The sequence below is a fragment of the Sapajus apella genome, unplaced genomic scaffold, assembly GCF_009761245.1.
Source record: "Sapajus apella isolate SASKATOON/1434 unplaced genomic scaffold, GSC_monkey_1.0 scaffold232, whole genome shotgun sequence".
Taxonomy (NCBI): Eukaryota; Metazoa; Chordata; class Mammalia; order Primates; family Cebidae; genus Sapajus; species Sapajus apella.
In genome coordinates this window covers 484,225-502,916 of record NW_022437172.1, presented here as the reverse complement: position 1 = coordinate 502,916, position 18,692 = coordinate 484,225, and the positions used below count along the sequence as shown (strand labels likewise).

Sequence of the window (18,692 nt, the reverse complement as noted above, 5' to 3'; positions counted from 1 at the left end):
TTAAAAACAAAACAAAACAAAACTTTCCTAGTAAGAAAATCTCACAACCAGATGGTTTCAACGGCGAATTCTATAAAATATTTAAAGAAGAACTAATGCCAATCTGTTTACAATCTCTTCCAATAATTAGATCGTGCTGAAATCCTTTCTAAATCATTCTATGAGATCAGAATTATGCTGGTACCAAAGACAGAGAAAGACATTGCAAGAAATGAAAACTATAGGCTAATATCCTTTGTAACTATTGACACAAAAATTATTGGCAAGTAGTATCAAACAGAATTTAGCAGCATATTAAAAGGACAACTCATTATGACCAAGTGGGATTTATCCTAAGAATGTAAGAGTTGTTTAACATTAAAACACACACACACACACCACTAATGGCAAGACACCACAAATAAAATAATAAAAACAACAACAAAAATATGTACATTTCAATTTATGGAGTAAGAGTATTTGAAAAAAATTATACCCCATTTGTAATCAAGAAACTCAAAAGGCTAGGTATAGAGGAAATTTCCTCAGCATAATCCAGGGCATTCATTTAAAAGAAAACACTCACATTATACTCAATGATGAAAGCTTTCATCCTCAGAGCAGAAACAAGACAAGGAAATCCACTTTAATCACTTTTATTCATCATTTACTGGATATTCAAGCCACAACAATTAGAGAAAAATACAAATGAAAGATATACAATTAAAAAGGATGGAGTATAACGATCTCTATGCACTGTCGTAATAATTATTATAATAATAATTCCAAAGAATGCACACACACACACACAAAAACTTACAGTTAATACATTAGGCACATTTATAGTATACAAGATACATACACAAAATCAACTGTATTACTATAGACTGGCAACATATCACCTGAAAGGAAACTTAAAAAATTTCATTTACACTAACATCAAAATGGATATATATATATATATATATATGATGATGATGATAAAGAAGATGAAAGATGTGTATGTTGACAACTAAAAACCACTGTTAAAATAAATTAAGAACCTACATAATGAAGATATCTTGCATTTATTAATGTAAATAATTAACATGAAGATGAAAATACTGCCCAAAGTGATCTAGATATTCAATGCAAACCCTATCAAGATCCCAGTGTTTTTTGTTTTCAGAAATAGTAAATTGAATTATACAATTCATATGAGATTGCAAGGTACCCTGAATAGCCAAAATGATTTTTAAAAAGAATACATTTGGAGGACTGACACTTTCCAATTTCTAAACTTTCTACAAATCTCCAGTAATTCAAACAGTGGAACTCGCACAAGGATAGGTATATTTATCAGTGGAATATAATTGTGAGTCCAGAAATAAATGTATGTATCTGTGGTCAGTTGATTTGTAATGAGGGTGCCAAGACCATTCAGTAGGAAAAGAACACATTAGCACACGATGCTGAAACAACTAGATATCCATATTTTGTGTATTTACCTTGTATACTGTACCTATGCTATGCTAACTTGAAGGTTGTGTGTGTTTGTGTGTGTGTCTGTGTGTGTGTGTATTCATTGTAATGTTGTCTGTTTAAAATTATGAAAATTGTGAATGGAGACAATTCTACTACTTCCTTTTTAACTGCATAGCTTTTCTTGTTTTTGGATATCCAGCTGTGTCAGCATCATTTGTTCATGTGTTCTTTTCCTGTTGAATTGTCTTGTCATCCTCATTAAAAGTCAATTTATCAAAGATACATAAGCTTGCAAATCTGTCAATTGACAAATTCAAGTTTATAAATCCGTTTGAAACAATTGTATATGCACTACTTGGCTAATTTCATTGCCTGAGGCAGATACATGTGTATGTGTGTGTCTGTGTGTGTGTGTGTGTGTGTGTGCACGTGCACGTGCACATTTTACATATAAAACCCACATTTCCTGCATTTTACAACTGTTTTATTTGGTTTGTGTGTTAGCTTGTTTTTTTTTTTTTGTTTTTTTTTTTAATCTTTATGTTCCTTTATTGGAGCAAGATTCCTGATCAGCATACAGTGATGTATTTACTAAACAGAGACCTGTGCAGAAATTACATGCTATCCATCTAGATAGGTATTGATGGAATAGTTCCACTAGTCAAGTTTTATACATCAAAAAGCTTTTGAATTTCACCAGACTGTCCGTTCATTCACCTCTGAAAAAGTGGCATTTAATTTCAGCTACTATATTTTACAGCATTAAAAAGCTTATGCATTAGGGTGCTTCTCTGCACAATGGCATTGAGCAGACAGAGCTGGGTCCATTATCCCACCCAGATTCACGTAGTCACATTTGAGAGCTTTATACCAGAGAGCAGGGACAGTTACTGCCAACCATCACAGACCCCTTACTCGGAGAGCCTATCTCCTTGGCCACATTTTACATAGCCAATGAAGACATGCCAGCAACTATCCCATGTATAACTTGGCATTAGAGCACCAGGTCTGTTGGATGGTGGTGGCAGGCATATTATTTTACATCCAGGTTAACGGCCAATTTTAAAAACTGCCACTTGGAGATAAAAATTAAGGGCACAATATACTCAGAAAGTATTGAGCAATCTGGTATTCCAAATGATGTGAATACTTTCAGAAATCAATGGCAAATTGTACCCACGTTTCCCAGCTATGGAGATATTAATGCATTGATTCAGATCCCATTACTCAATCCACATAGCCCTAGGTCATCCTGCAAAGTGCGTATCAAAAAATACGAAGTTAGGGTGACAAAGTGTGACAGTGATGTTATACAAGTCAATCTTGGAAGGTCATAGCAAGCATACCTATGCTCAGAGAAAAGCATCAAATCCTTTGTGTACACATTTAGTTTTATTGTAAGAAAGCAACTTGTACACTTTTAACATTTAAAGCTGAGCATCATCTTTCCTTTCCAGTGAAACAAAAAGAAAATTTAAAAATAAACAGGAACAAAATTTCAATAAAGAATATCTATTCCAAATAAGATCCTACAGGTTCTGCTGATTCTCCCATTGAGTGGCAGGGCTCAAGTCATCATTAAGAGAGAATTTATTTTAAAAGTGTCATCTTAAGCTGCAAGGATGTCTGTCAAATGTCACAATTAAACATTCCAAAGGAGAAGCCATGTTGTCAAAATGCCCACTTACCCCACCCAAACATCTAAAACCCACCCTTTGCTGACCTTCTATAACCCCATTTTTTAAAGTTTTTTTTTTCTTGTTTTAAACAAGAGAAAGTAGACAGATACATGTTGGTAAATGCTAACTGTCCATATTCACATAGAGACACAGTGTACTCTCTGAGCCCAATATAGAGAGAAAGGAGGAAAAAAGCTAGAATTCTGTGCACTACTACACAGGGGCCTACACCCTCCAGCTTCCAGCTGGGTGAAGAGAGCAGGTTTTCCTTTTTTCCCACAGAGCTCGGTGGTGTTGATTCCATATAGTTTTTGTTCAGACAGGAAGGGATAAAAATGAATTTCAAACAGAAAGGGGCAGAGACTTTTCCCGTTGTATCCTGCTCAAGATATTTCCCCCAAAATAAATTGTGAACCATGGTGTAGAGAAAAGAGACCTCAAAGACAGGGTGACTGAGCACAAGAGGGAAGAAAAAAAAAAAAAAAGACTGAAACTTGCTCCCAGGGACTGGAGAAAATTTAAAAAAAGGAAGGTTGGAATCCATCAGTGTTCTTAGTCATCTTCTTCATCCTCCTTCCTCACCTTCATCAACATCTGCATCTTCGTCACCTTCATCCTCATCCCCTTCTTCATCAATATCTTCTAATCCTTCCTCCTTTTCATCATCATCATCATCTTCTCCTTCTCCTTCTTCATCATCCATATCAGGAACCAAGTAGTATTGTAATGGGTTTGGCCAAATATCATCTTTAATGACCTCTCCTAATTCATCAGCACCTGCATCAGAATGGTCAGTAAACCAGGTGAAGAAGCTCTCTGGTTCCTCATGTTGCCTCTTCCTGCTGGCTTTATTCTGCGTTTGACTTGAACGTCTCATCAAATCCTTTCCAGATTTCCATTTGATTTCAGTGGACTTTGAAGATGGACCACCACTCTCATTCAGATGAAATTCTTTGGAGAGAACTTTATTTTCAAAGTAAGGATTTTCATCAAAATAAAAATCTATTCTGTAACCTGATTTAATATCTTCAAATTCTGTCACTTCAACTCTGGTCAAATAATGCAGTGCCTCTTCGTCCTCCTCCCCAAGCAGGGCAGACACTTGTGGATGGTTGACAAATGTTGTTACCCAAAAATTTGGGATTTTGGCGATCAATTCTGACCTCTTCTGAAAAAATATTGGTGGAGTTTGTTATATTTCTGTTCTACTTTCAAAATCTCCTCCCTGGCTTGTTCATTAAGCCTATTTCATTTTGTACTTCATCAAGGTGTTCAATTGCTTCTTGCTGTTCTTTTTCTCCCTTCTTCGGCAAGCCTGCAGAGACTGATGTCTCCTAGAGTCCCTGAGCAGGAGATGGTCTTGGTTTCTTCTTTTGAGGCGGGAGTGGAGACTGGCGTTTGGGGGCCATGCTGCTGGGGAAGTCTGAGAACCAGAACACAAGTCTTGCTCGTCCAGAAGCAGGCAGAACACTCACTCTGGTGGTAAAGACTGTGGTAGGTTAATGTTGCATAGGTGTGGAAATAGTTGTGTTATTGTGAATCTTTTTTTTTTTTGTGATGGAGTCTTGCTCTTGTCGTTCAGGCTGGAGTGCTGTGGTTTGGTCTTGGCTCACTGCAACCTCTGCCTCCTGGGTTCAAGTGATTCTCCTGCCTCAGCCTCTCAAGTAGCTGGGATTACAGGCACCCACCAACACACCCAGCTATTTTTTGTGCTTTTAGTAGAGATGGGATTTCACCATGTTGGCCAGGCTGGTCTCAAACTCCTGCCTCAGGTCATCTGCCTACCTCGGCCTCCCAAAGGGATCACAGGTGTGAGCCACTGTGCCTGGCCATTATTGTGAATCTTTAGGGTTCACTGTAGCCCTTGGCTAGCCCTTATGGCTGGCGTGTGTGTGTGTGTGTGTGTGTGTATAAGAAGAGAGAGAGAGAGAATGTGAATGGTCTGGAATAGAAAATGGTTCCTGGCTGTCTTGAATGATCTGTTTTCTCTTGGCCTGAGTTTCTAGTGAGATCAGTCAAAAGAGAAATCAAAATGAAATAGGATTCCCCAGTAGAAGAGAAAACAGCTTTCAGGGCATGTGACATTGTTTAAGCTCTAGAGCCTGGGTCCTAGGACGGGATGGGATCTGGGTATGTTTGGGGTTTCTCTGTGTGTGCCATTCCTGGGTTCCATATGTAGATTTGTCAGTGGAAAGCCTCCTTGGGGCAGGAGAGGAAGCTCTTCAGGGAAGCCCTCCCAGTAGGAAAAGGCATAGTCATGGCCAGGCACCCTTGCTTCGAGGCCTGCCACCCCACAATGATGGAGCCTGAGCCCAGGGCCTGCATGGCTCACCCTGCTCCCCGCTGTCTGAGTCCACTGACCACTACCACTTTCAGTTCTTCCAACAAACCAAGCCTTTCTCCACTCAGAGCTGATACACTCCCTTCTGCCTGGGTCTCCCACCCTCACCTGTCTGGCTCCTCTCATTCCTTAGCCCTTGACCTAAGTACCAGGCCTGCACTCACCCCCGGCCAGTTCCTGTTGTTCTCATGATGACACCTCCTCCTTCTCCGCAGCACTCACTGTAATCAGTCCTGTTGTCCTTGTTGGCTTCCTTGTGTATTATCTGTCTCCCCAGCAGCTAATGTGCCCTGTGGGGCCAGGAACCTGTGTTCCCAGGGTAGCTGCTCAAGAAATACTTGAGGAATGACTGGTCCTATTTGATCTTTATTTAATTGTCATTGAATCTCATCTAATCCTCTAGCAATCCTAGAAGTAGTGACTATCTTAGTTCCATTTTGCAAGGGAGGAAACGGTTTTCTAGAGGGTGTGTCACTTGCTCAAGGCCACCTATGTAGGGTGTGGCAGAGCCAACACTTGGACCCATATCTGCCTGACTGCAAAACTCAAGCTGGAAATGATACCCCTCTCTGTCTCCAGGTTCCTGTGCAAGCAACTTCCTGAACCTGTTTGCTGCCATCCTCCCCAAGTAACACATGGGGCCAGAGATAGGTCCTACCCAACAAACTGGAAGCCTCTCTGCTTATCTCCCAATCCTGCCAAGGCAGCAGAGAAGCCAGAGATTTCCAGCCATCAGACCCCCTGTAGCCAACACCCCACAGAGAGCCCCCCCATGACTGGTGGAAGGGCAGCAGCCAGCTTGTTGGGCATGGCACACATGGTCTGGGCTTCCTGGCAAGCAGGCCACAGGCAGGAGGGAACCAGCTGGGTCTTGCCCTGGAAACTCTTGTGGCCATCTGCTTTCCCCTTCCTCCTTGGGCAGACCAGGTGGCCCTTGCCTGGTAGCTTGGGGTAGAGGAGTCTCCTTATTTTGTGATTAACAAAGACTCAGATGGCCCTTGGGCAGTGCTGGCCCAGAGGCCCTGTATTCCCAGCTCAGAGAGGACTTCACATTTCTGGAGGCTGTCCTTGTGTCAACACAGAGCCTCTTTGCCCGGTCGATGGCTAAAATCCTCCCCAGTTGCTGCTGGCGTGCACCAGGTGGCAATCTCAAGAACTGGAGACCACAGCTGGAGGGGGTCTCTCAGTCATCTCTTTCTGCTGCCCCGAAGCCCAGCTCCATCATTGCTGTGCTTGCATGGAGCCCCAGAGTTGGAGAGTGGAGCAGAGGGGAGGAGGTAGGAGGGAAGGTATGTAGAGGCGCTCTTCTTGAGAAGTGGCCTCTTGGTCCCAGGCACTCCTGTTAGAAGAAAAAAGACCCTGGGGACCAGAAGTGGAGGAGGAGGAGCCAAAGTGTCACTGCCCAGCAAGGAACCTGGCTTAATACAGTGTTTATTTAGACTCTAGGGGTGAGGTTCAGGAGAGGGGAACTGGGTAGGTGGGTAGGTCTTTTCAAGCCAGAAGATGGGACTTTCCCCATCCCGTCTCTGAGTTGTGCCGGCTGGCAGGACCCAGATTTGTGTGTTGGCCAGTGTCTGCTGAGGATGTGGGGTCCCTGCCCTGGTTTTATGGGGTTCAACTGTCTTTGAGATGCACCCAGTCAGGGTTGCCCCGGTGTGAGCAGCTGGAGGACATGCCAGGGTTACTGCTTTATGCGTTTTATCTCATTTCATCTTCTTACCTCCACAGGGTGGACAGCATCACTCCATCGGCAGGGATCGGTGCTCACAGGGGTAAAGATGCCTGTGTGGAGGCATAGAGCCGGTGTGGACCCAGGCCTGTCACCTCCCGGACTCCTGACTCCCAGGCAGAATATTACCAACTAAGCACGGATGCTGGCGACTCCCCAGGCCTTGCTTCAAGTTTTGACTCCACTGCTTGTGAGCTCTGTGACTTATGAAATCTGAAAATCCATTTCCCTCTTTGCAAAATGACAGAAATAGTAGTTAACTCTTCACAAGGTTGTAGAGAGGATTAAATGAGACAATGTCTGTGAAGCTTCTGGTAGGGTGTTCAGCTGCCTAGGTTTGGAAATTAGTTTTTCATTGAAATTTTCTTTAGAGAGTGGGAGAATCCAGATAAAATATAAGCATCATCATTTAGTGAGACACATATTAGTCATTATCTACATATATTCCTCTATGCATATATTCAGATACACACACACATCATCTATACACATACATGCATCTACTCATATCTATTTATATATACACATATGTATATGTTCTTACTTGCATATTCATATCCATCTCCATATATACACATATATTCATATATATGTAATACATACATATGTTCATATCTACACATAAATACATATGCTCATATATACATATATTCATGTCCATCTACACACATATACATATATTTATATCTGTCTACACACATATATACATATATTCATATCTACACACACACATATCCAGCTATTCCTATCTATGCATATAGATTATATTTCTATTTCTCTAAACACACATTTGTGCATCTATATTCATGTCTAGCTATACACAAACACACACACGCATACAAACACACACATGCACACACACAGTCCTTTTGTTTTTTTTCTTGACTGGAAAGCCGGAGCTCTTTTTTCTCCCTAGGAGTGGTGACGTCACAATGACTTTTGAGGCTAAATTTTCCTTGAGAAGAGAAAGCAACACAGTCCCTGCTGGAGTGAGCGGTGCCCTCTCCCCTCAATGGGTGGATCTCCGACGTGTCAAATCCTTAGATAGTGGGAGGATTGGGAGAACAATGAATCTGACTGGAACCCATGAGGCTTAAAAATATGGTAATGCAATTAGCAGCCTTAGGCAGCCTAATGAAACTTCTCTAAAATGCTGATAAAGCACCATTAAAGGAAAATGCTGAAGAGCCTCTTCAAACTTCCCAAAATGTGAAGTGCGTCCTTATGGGGAAAATGGCAATCTAGTCACCTTTCTCTGAGATTCAAGATTAATTAGGGGCTTATTTAGTGCATGAATGAGGAAACAAATGAACTTTTGGATGGCAAAGCATTGAAACCAATTTTTTAATTTTTTTTTTTTTTTTTTTTTTTTACAATTACATCCCTGTCATAAAAGTCTTCATTAGACATTGTCACCAGCACTCATTGTGTTAGGGAAGTATTGCCACTGGGCTTTTAACGAGACTGCATTTCCTTTCTTTGGACAAGGACTCTCGTCACATGATAAGCCTTTTCTTTCTTCCTAAAGGTGAAGGGCTGTGGCTTGGAAGGGGAGTCCAGGCTCCAGGGGGAAAATCATCTCCCTACTTGCCCTATGCAACTGAAGTTTACCTGTGTTTTCTGTGGATATAGTATCCCCTTTGAAACTAGCACAGGTCAACGATGTGGTTGGAGGATTTCTCTGGTTCCTTGGATAGTTCATTTCTTTATTTACCATTTTTTTGGTTTGTTTTTGTTTTTTGGTTTTTTTTGAGATGGTGTCTTGTTCTGTTGCCCAGGCTGGAGTGTAGTGGCACAATCTCGGCTCACTGCAACCTCTGTCTCCTGGGTTCGAGTGATTCTTGTGCCTCAGCCTCCTGAGTAGCTTCCATTACAGGTGCATGCCAGGACACCTGGCTAATTTTTGTATTTTTAGCAGAGACAGGGTTTCACCATGTTGGCCAGGTTGATCTTGAATTCCTCTCCTCAGGTCATCCACCTACCGCAGCCTCCCAAAGTGCTGGGATTACAGGCATGAGGCACTGCGTTTACTCGCCATTTATGATGAGGAGACAGGCATGGAAGAGGAGTAAGTGCTGCATACTACCTGTCCCATGCCCAGCTACCTACCTCACACCTCCTCTCCTGCCTTCTCCCCCTCCTCACAAATGACCCTCTGTGGAAGCCAGTCCTGATTGCTGCCATCAATGGATCCATTCATTTCACCCAGCAGATATTGGCTGGGCAGGAAGTAGTCCTGTGCACTGCTAGGTGCTGGGATGCAGCAGTGAGGAAAACATATATTCTACTGGCTCATGGGGCTCAGTCTAGGGTTGACTGCCTTGATATTTGCAAATTATCTTGATCACTTCTAGCCCTGGTCTGCCTATGCCAGGACTCCATAGCAACAGCATCTTTATCTATTGGATGTGTCCTTGTGGCTGGGCAACATCACAGGTGTTGGTGGGAATCTGAAATGTGAACACCAATGCTAAGCTGGCCTCGGTGACTCCTTCACTTGCCCTTGCCTCTCCTCCAGCATTTGTGGATCTGGGACATGATCATCTGTGACTGTCATGTTACCCTTTGACTGAGAGACCCTTGGGTGTCCTGCCTCAAGTCCCACCTCCTGCTATTCATGCTGTTGTGTGGTTCCCTCACCTTGAGTGTGGGTGGGGACTGTGCAATTAGATTCTAATTTAGGAATTAATCTAGCAAGGAAGATAGCATTCTTCTCTTCCTTGCTGGCGTTGATGAAGCAGGTGGCCACATTGTGAGTTACCCATGGAAGGGGCAGGTGTCAAGGAGCTTTGAGTGGTCGGCCCCTAGCTGAGAGTCAGCAAGAAATTGAGGCTCTCAGTTTAACAGCTTGCAAAAACACCAGAATTTCAGCAGGCTTGGTGGATGACACCTGTAATCCAAGCACTTTGGGAGGCTGAGGCAGGTGGATCACTTGAAGTCAGGTGTTCAAGACCAGCCTGACCAACAGGGTGAAACCTCATCTTTACTAAAAATACAAAAATTATCTGGGCATGGTGACTGATGTCTGTAATCCAAGCTACTCAGGAGGCTGAGGCAGGAGAATCACTTAAACCCAGGAGGCAGAGGTTTCAGTGAGCCAAGATTGCACCACTGCACTTCAACCTGGGCAACAGAACAAAACTCCATCTAAAAAAGAAAAAAAAAAAGAAAAGAAAACACACACAAAAAAAAACCAGAATTCTACCAACAACCACATGAGTTTGGAAATAGATCCTTCCCAAGTTGGTGTCTTAAGCCACTATGTGTTGGCATAATTTGTTATGCAGCCCTAACTAATAAGTGAATTAATAACCCCATGCAGAGACCTATGTGGGAGCTTAGGTTGGTTGACTTACACAAGAGGCCACGCCACAGTTGTAAGCATGGGGTGAGAGGGTAGCCACCACTCACTGACAGCCTTCCATGTGCTGGCTGCTGTTCCAGGTGTGACAGCAAGGATGGCTCCAGTAGACAGTGATGAAGATGCAGGGTCTGGAGCCAGAACGTCTGGGTGTGAATCCAGCTTGACTGCTTCTTAGTTGAGTGGTGCTAGATGTGTTATCTGCCCTCCATGAGCCTCAGTTTTCTCATATATAAAATGGAGGTAGAGATAGTGTATCCGTTCGTTTTCACACCGCTATAAAGACATACCTGAGACTGGGTAATCTATAAAGGAAGGAGGTTTAATTGACTCACAGTTCCACTTGGTTCAGGAGGGCTCAGGAAACTTACAATCATGGCAGAAGGTGAAGGGGAAGCAAGCACCTTCATCACATGGTGGCAGGAGAGACAAGAACAAGGGGAACTTCCAAACACTATCTAGCCATCAGATCTCGTGAGAACTCACTCATTATCATAAGAACAGCAGGGGGGGAACTGCCCCCATGATCCAATCACCTCCCTCCCTCCACACGTGGAGATTACAGGTCCCTCCCTGGACACATGGGGATTATGATTCAAGATCAGATTTGGGTGGGGACACTGAGCCAAACCGTATCAGATACTATCTCCCCTTTCCTCACAGAATAAATAAATGAAATACTGTATGTGAATATTTAATGAAATGCTTGTTCTGTAGCAAGTTCTCAATAAAGCACAGCATTAGTTACATAGCTAGGGGTGTGACCAACATAATGAAGCTGTAAGGTAGGATTTTAATTTGAGGGCCAGCTGGACTAAAACCCCAGCTATGTGTAAAAACTAACAGGTATGTGTCTCCCAGCCCACTCCTGCACCCAGACTGTTTACAATGGCAGCAATTGTGGTGTTCCCTCAACCGACATACAGTTGGTGGAAATTCCAGGAGCTGCCCAGGTGGAGTGTGTACTTGGGACATGGGAGAGTGTAGCTTAAACTTCCTCTGTTGGTTCTTCATCCCACTCACACAGCTCAGAGCCGGAAAGCCCCACATGGCAGACCAAGGACACGCATCTGGGGTTGTGCACCCAGCGCACTGGCTGGTAGCTGCTGGTCCTGGTAGATCACAGCAAAGCCAGCTGTGGACACACAGGAGGGTGGTAGGGAAAATGTGTAATTCAGATAGCATCCAGATGGCTGCCATCCTGGCATCTGGGGCAGAGGAAACTCTTGTTTCCATGTTTTGTTTCTAGAGAGTTATTTGTGACCTGTAAAGCAAACCTTATTCCATGCCTGTTAATCAGCTCTAAAAAGCACACTTAGGAACACAATACCATAGTCTTGGGGGCTTAGACAACAGGAATTTATTTTCTTGCAGTTCTGGAGGCTGGAAGTCTGAGATCAGGGAGCAGCATGGTTGGCTCTGATGAGGCTCTCTTCCTGGTTTGCAGACAGCCACCTTCTTGCTGTGTGCCCATATGGCAGAGAGGGAATGATTCTTCTGGTATCTCTTCATTAAGGCATTAATTCCATCAAGGTGGTCCCACTCTCATTACCTCATCTAATATTAATTACATCCCCAAAACCCCATCTTCAAATGGCACCACACTGTTAGGTTTGGGGGTTAGGGCTTCAACATATGAATTTGGAGGGGATACAGTTCAGTCCATAGCACTCTGATACCACCAACATTACCCAGAGGGGCTGCCTAATGATCAGGGGAGATGCCAGCACACTGTCCGTATGGGGGAGTAGTTTCAGTGTCAGGATTTGGCTTTCCATTTAGTTTGGTGAATTATCCTGTCCTCTCTCAGGGCTTTGCTTGTGCCCTGGGTCTTGTTCACCATGGAGGAGCAATGGGAAGCTCCAATTTTGAAATGAATTGCAGAAGGCACACAGCCAGCGTGGGCATGGATGGGAAGGGAATAGAGGATGTGCCAGAGAAAATTCCCCCTGCCAGCTATCCCTGAACCCTGGGGCCAGCGCAGAGCCTAGTTTGCAGTGGAAGCTCAGCACATGCTCATGGCCTGGAGAAGTACATCATGTTCTTGCATACAGCTTTCTGGGTATCAAAAGTATTCCTATCCGCTGACTGGAGGGTGGCTTCTGAAACAGCGCACTTCTCCTCTGGAGAGTGGGGCAGATGACAGGACCAGCAGGATTTTGTTCAGGCTGCATGAGGCAAGAAGGTGCCTACCTGGGCCATCTCAGGGAAGGAGCTGCACCTTTGATGGTACCTCCCACCCAGGCACTAGCCCAGTGCCATAGGGTTCAGAAGGCCATGCCCAGATGGAGATCTAATGGGGGATTCCCACTGGGCTTCCACCTTTTCACCTCCACTCCGATTGTTCTTCTCATCTCAGATGAGGAAGTATTGCAGGGACACGGGAGTGTAGAGAAAAGCCAGAGGCCTTGACCAGGTGTCTGGGGTTGCTGGGGGCTGCGCTGTGCAGAGAGACTTTGGGTCCTCCTGAGCTCCATGGGCATGGCAGCTAGACCTCAGATGGGGCTGGAGGGTAGGGCTGGGGGATGTTTGTCTTTGGCACCCCACCCTTACCCCGTGATCCTTTTTGAGTTTTCTTGCACTGCCTGCTTTTCCTTTGCCTCCAGAGCCCCTTCCCTTCTCAGCTCTCCCCTTCCCAGTCCTGTAAGTGGCTGCTCCAAGGCCAGCCCCTCTGCTACTGGCTCTTTGTCACCATTGTTATGAATTTTGGCTCCTTCTTTAGTTCAGAGCCTTGCAGCTCTTACATGCTCCAAGAAGCGCTTTCTAAGCAGGTTCTAGGTGCTCCCACCTGGGAACAGATGCCAGATGGGGACTGAGAGGGATCCCTGAGCTCTTGAACTTCTGAGCACACTGAAGGGTGGTTTCAGAGGCAGAGTCTTGGCTAAGCAGGCAGGGCATGCTCCCCCCCCCAACCCCACCCAGCTTTCTTCCTTCATATGGGAAGCAGCCCAAGACGGCTCTGAACTTGAAAATCCTGGGGGAGAATTCCACTCTCAGAGGTACCCGGGCTCAACAACTACCTCCTGCAGCCAAGCAGGTGAGGGGTGAGTGTGGCATCTGCATTCCCAGAGTCACTGTGCATTCAGCCTGGAGGTGCCTTGGGCTGGGGCATTCCCTTGGGGCTTTGAGGTCCATGTCTTGGGGCACCTCTCTGGAGCTGAAAAGGAAGGCTGCAGAGAAGGAAGTGGCAGCCACTGAGCTCCAGGAAACATGGCACTGGGTCCGGCATCCCGAGGGATTATCAGGCCTTCAGGGAGGTCAGCAACCATCCTGCCCCTGACATCTACAAAGCCCCGTGCACCTGCCCCCATCACTTCATCGCCAGAGCTCCCTGTCCTTGATGTGCACGAGGCTGGAAGGAGACAGCGGCCTTCAGAGCACTGGGAGGGCTTAGCCCCTGCTCTGACAGAGGGAGGCCCGCTTGGAGCCTCAGGGGTGCCAGGGCTAGAATCCTCCCTTGAAAAGAGCAGGAAGCTGTGTTTGCCACCAAGGTACTGACAACGTCAAAGAAATCCGTGACACCCAGCCCCCTCCTCAGGCTCAGAAAAAGGGAAGAGGGATGCCAGGAGAGGGGAGTGAAGGCAAAAGACAGACTGGGGTCTGAGAGCTACTGATCAATAAAGGACTTTAAAATAGATTCACTTTAATTATATACTTCAATAATGTGTTCTAGTTTCCCATCCCATTATTAAATTACAACAATAACTCATCTAATGGATTTTCGCTGAGAAAACATTCATTTTATTTTATTGTGTTTTTGTGCTATAGTCTGTAATGAAGGCAACCAAATCCCCCTTGTACTGGAATGGGCCAGGGTGTGGGGAGGGGTCCAAAGAGCAAGCCTGGAGTCAGAATGCTGTCTGCTAATTCCTGGAACCACCAGGGGCTGTCAGCCGTGGGGGCCTGAAAGTAGGGGACTGGGGAAGGAGGAGCAAGAAGGAGAGGCCGAGGTAGGGTCTCGGGGGTGAGAGGGATACAGATAGGGGCTTCTGGGGACAGAGAAGCCACCCTCTACGTGTAGACAGGACAGACATATCAGGGCCATGACTTCCCTCTGTGTTGGAGCAGGACCTGCGAGCAGGGAGGAGCTGGAGCAGTTCTCTTTAGCTTCTGTTTGGCTGGTCTTCGGAGGTGAGATGGGAAAAATTATGGGTGAAGAGGCAGCAGGAGTTGGCTGGGCATGGTGGCTCAAGCCTGTAATCCCAGCACTTTGGAAGGTGGAGGTGGGTGGATTCCATTAGGTCAGGAGTTTGAGATCTCCCTGGTCAACATGGCGAAACCCTGTCTCTACTAAAAATACAAAAAAATTAGTCAGATGTGGTGGTGGATGCCTGTAATCCCAGCTACTAAGGAGGCTGAGGCAGGAGAATTGCTTGAGCCCAGGAGGCAGAGGCCACAGTGAGCCGAGATTGCACACTACACTCCAGCCTGGGCAACAAAAGAGAAACTCTATTAGGTAAAAAAAAAAAAAAACAAAATAATATTAAAAAAAAAAAAAAAAAAGAGGCATCAGGAGCATCAGAAGATAGCCCTGAAGAGTTTTCATTTTCTTTCTTTTTTTTTTTTTTGAGACAAGGTCTCACTCCATTGCCCAGGCTGGGGTGCAATGGTGCAATCTTGGTTCACTGCACTCCACTTCCCAGGTTCAAGTAATTCTTCTGCCTCAGTCTCCTGAGTAGCTGGGATCACAGATATATGCCACCATGCCCAGCTAATTTTTCACCATACTGGCCAGGCTGGGCACAAACTCCTGACCTCAAGTGATCCATCTGCCTTGGCCTCCCTAAGTGCTGGGATTACAGGTGTGAGCCACCACACCTGCCTAGTTTTCATTTTCTTTGGGATGAACGGAGAGTCTTGCTGCACCAACCCCATGTCTGGGCCCTGGCTGTGCTCTGGTGTGGATGAAGGGACTCAAGTTGGCATCAGAATCTCTCCCAGTGAAATGGCTGGGAGTGTGGAAGGCTCTGGGCTAGGTGGAGTGATTCCTGTTTCTTCATCGTTTTTCACAGCTCTTTTAAGCTGGAGTCACTGGCCACCTCTGAACCTCCAAATGCCACTCTGCCAGATGATCAGAAAAATATATAGAGAAAAAGATACTGGGGTGGTCCCCATAGCCCTCTGTGGCAGGGACTGAAGTTGTCACTGGTAATAATAATAATACCTTTAAAAAGTATGTTTTGAGCATTTAGGTTTTGCTTGACCTTGTGCTAAGAATCTTTTAAGTACATTGTTTAAAAAGTTACTACAGGGCCAGGCGCAGTGGCTCATGCCTGTAATCCCAGCACTTTGGGAGACTGAGGTGGGCAGATCATGAGGTCAAGAGATAGAGACCATCCTGGCCAACATGGTGAAACCCTGTCTCTACTAAAAACACAAAAATTAGCTGGGCGTGGTAGCACACGCCTGTAGTCCCAGCTACTTGGGAGGCTGAGGCGGAAGAATTGCTTGAACCCAGGAGGCAGAGGTTGCAGTGAGCTGAGATTGTGCCACTGCACTCCAGCCTGGCGACAGAACAAGACTCTGTCTCAAAAAAAAAAAAAAAAGTTACTACAGGACTGGGCACGGTAGTGCACGCCTGTATTCCAAGCACTTTGGGAGGCTGAGGTAGGCAGATTACTTGAGGCCAGGAGTTCAAGACCAGTCTGCCCAACACGGCAAAACCCCATTTCTATTAAAAATACAAAAATTAGCTGGGTCTGGTGGTATGTGCCTATAACCCCAAATGCTCAGGAGGCCAAGGTGGGAGGATTGGCTGAACCTGGGAGGTGGAGGTTGCAGTGGGCTGAGGTAGTGACACTGCATTCCATCCTGGGTGACAGAGCTAGACTCCCACTTCAAAAGAAAAAAAGTTATCACACCAAAGATCAAAACAATTGAATTCATGGACATAGAGTGTGAAAGGATGGCTACCAGAGGCTAGGAAGGGCAGCTGAGGGCTGGAGGGAAGGTGGGAATGCTTAATGGGCACAAAAAATAGTTAAAAAATAAGACCTACTATTTGATAACATAATAGGGTGACTATAGTCAATAATAACTTAATTGTACATTTTAAAATAACTTAAAGAGTGTCATTGGATTGTTTTTCACTGAAAGAGTAAATGCTGGAAGGTATGGATACCCTGCTTTCAATGGTGTGTTTATTTCACATTGCATGCCTGCATAAAACATCTCATGTACACCACAAATATATATACACACACACACACACACACAACCTACCATGTGCCCACAGAAATTTTAAAAATTTAAAAAGAGGACAAAAAATAAAATTACCACCTCAATCTTATGGGGTAGCTATTAATCATTGTTATTCATTATTTACATGGAAGGAAACAGAGGCTCGGGTTTACTTATAAGACAGACAGTTACTAAGTGCCTGATGGAGGTCTCAAACCCAGACAACATGACCTGAAGCTCATGTCAGTCCCCATGGTTCTCTTTTTATCTTTTGAGACAGGGTCTCACTCTGTCATCCAGGCTGGAGTGCAGTGGCATAATCACGGCTTACTGTAGCCTTGACCTCCAGGGCTCAGGTGACCCTGCCTCAGTGCCCCTGGCTAATTTTTGTATTTTTAATAGTAAAGAGAGACTTTTGCCATGTTGCCCAGGCTGGTCCCAAATTCCTGGGCTCAAGCGATCCTCCTGCCTCAGCCTCCCAAAGTGCTGGGATTACAGGTATGAGCTACTACGCCCAGCCCTCATGGGTTCTCAGAGGTTAGTGGGCAGGCCTGCCTGGGCAGACCCCTTTCCCAGAGTTTAGGAGAGCCAGGGCCAGGGATGGCTGAGAAGGGACCTTTATAAAGCATCTCAGGTAAGAAGCTCTGCTGAGCTGCAGGCCTCCTAGGCCTGAGCTGTGGCCAAGATAGTTGAGCTCAGGCCACTTCTGAACCTCCAAATGTCATTCTACCAGAGGATCAGACAAATATAGAGAAAACGAAGGTACTCGGGTTGTCCCCAGAGGCTTGCAGAGGCCCCATCCTGCCCTTCCTCCCTCCTGCTCCTGGGCCAGCCACAGTGCTGCTCCCTGGAATGAAAGTCGCCTGGCTCCTGCTCTCACTAACTGGCCTTCTGCTATCTCTGCCTGGCCCCGAGTCCTCAGGGACGGAGCCTGGCCCAGCCTTGAGGCTGACACGTGGGCTGGAAGCTCAGCACCTGGTTGAGGCCCCTTTGCCAGGCTCTGCCTTAGTTCTGCTTGTTGCTTTGTTGCTCTTAGCTGCCCACTCCTGTGAGTGTCCTTCCTGGCCCTGCCCACACCTGCAGCTCTCATGAGAGACCTCAGGGTCCTGCTGTCTCCGTCCTGCCCTGCCCTATGCTCCCTGGTGACCCCAGGCCCAGCCCTTCTGCCTTATCCCCAGCAACTCCTCAGGCTTCTACCTAGCCTCCCTCTCGGGATTCAAGGTGAGCAGCTTGTTACTTGAGGCCACCTACGGCAAGACCCTTTCAGCACCCTGTGGCTTGGGGCTGTCCCTGGAGGGTTCACACCTGCCTCACCCCAGCCACAAGGGCAGCTGTGTGCTGGATACCCCAAGCCCACTCTGTGTCCAGGTCACTTCCTCCATCTCACCTGTGGGGTGGTCTCCATCTGGTCCTAGTTCAGGCCTCCTCTATCCCCAACTCTGAGGCTCCTCCTGCTCCCAGCCTTTAACCCCCTGAGGTCTGACGAGGAGGAGAGAGGGGAAAATTTCTGCTCACCTGTACATTGTCATGGGAACAAACCATCCCACAGGGACTGGCACTTGTAAGCCATTGTCATACACGCTTGGCACATTAGAAATCCAGAGGGCAGAATGCCTCCCTCTCTCCACTACAAAGAAAGGTAGTCCGGTAGGTCAGAGTGAATGAACAACACGCCTCGGTGTCTTCTTTAGCAAATTCCTGGCAACTAAGCTTCCTCCCAACAAACAAATGAACAAGTGCCATTCAGCAGCCACTCCCAGCTGGTGTTGGGTCAGTGCCCAGCCAGAGGCTCAGGTTTTTATGAAAAGCAGGTTGCAATGGCTTCAGTGGGAGAGTGTAATTGATGGCCAAACTCAAGCACTGGAAGGCCATTCATTTGCCTCTAACCTCGAGCCTCTTAGCCAGGAATGAGGAGGGAGGAGGGAGGAGGGAGGAGGGAGGAGGGAGGAGGGAGGAGGG

At 45.9% G+C, this 18,692-nt stretch overlaps 1 long non-coding RNA gene and 1 pseudogene across 1 annotated transcript in view; both read right to left on the bottom strand.

The window, feature by feature from the left end:
- Positions 1-3,397: 3,397 nt before the first annotated feature.
- On the bottom strand, positions 3,398-4,565 carry LOC116544830 (annotated as a pseudogene).
- An 8,469-nt stretch (positions 4,566-13,034) lies between these two features.
- The window catches only part of LOC116544829, a 24,012-nt gene continuing 18,354 nt past the window's right edge, over positions 13,035-18,692 (bottom strand). The window contains exon 3 of the long non-coding RNA XR_004266053.1: positions 13,035-13,047. This is a non-coding gene — a long non-coding RNA (uncharacterized LOC116544829). The remainder of the gene's footprint in view (positions 13,048-18,692) is intronic.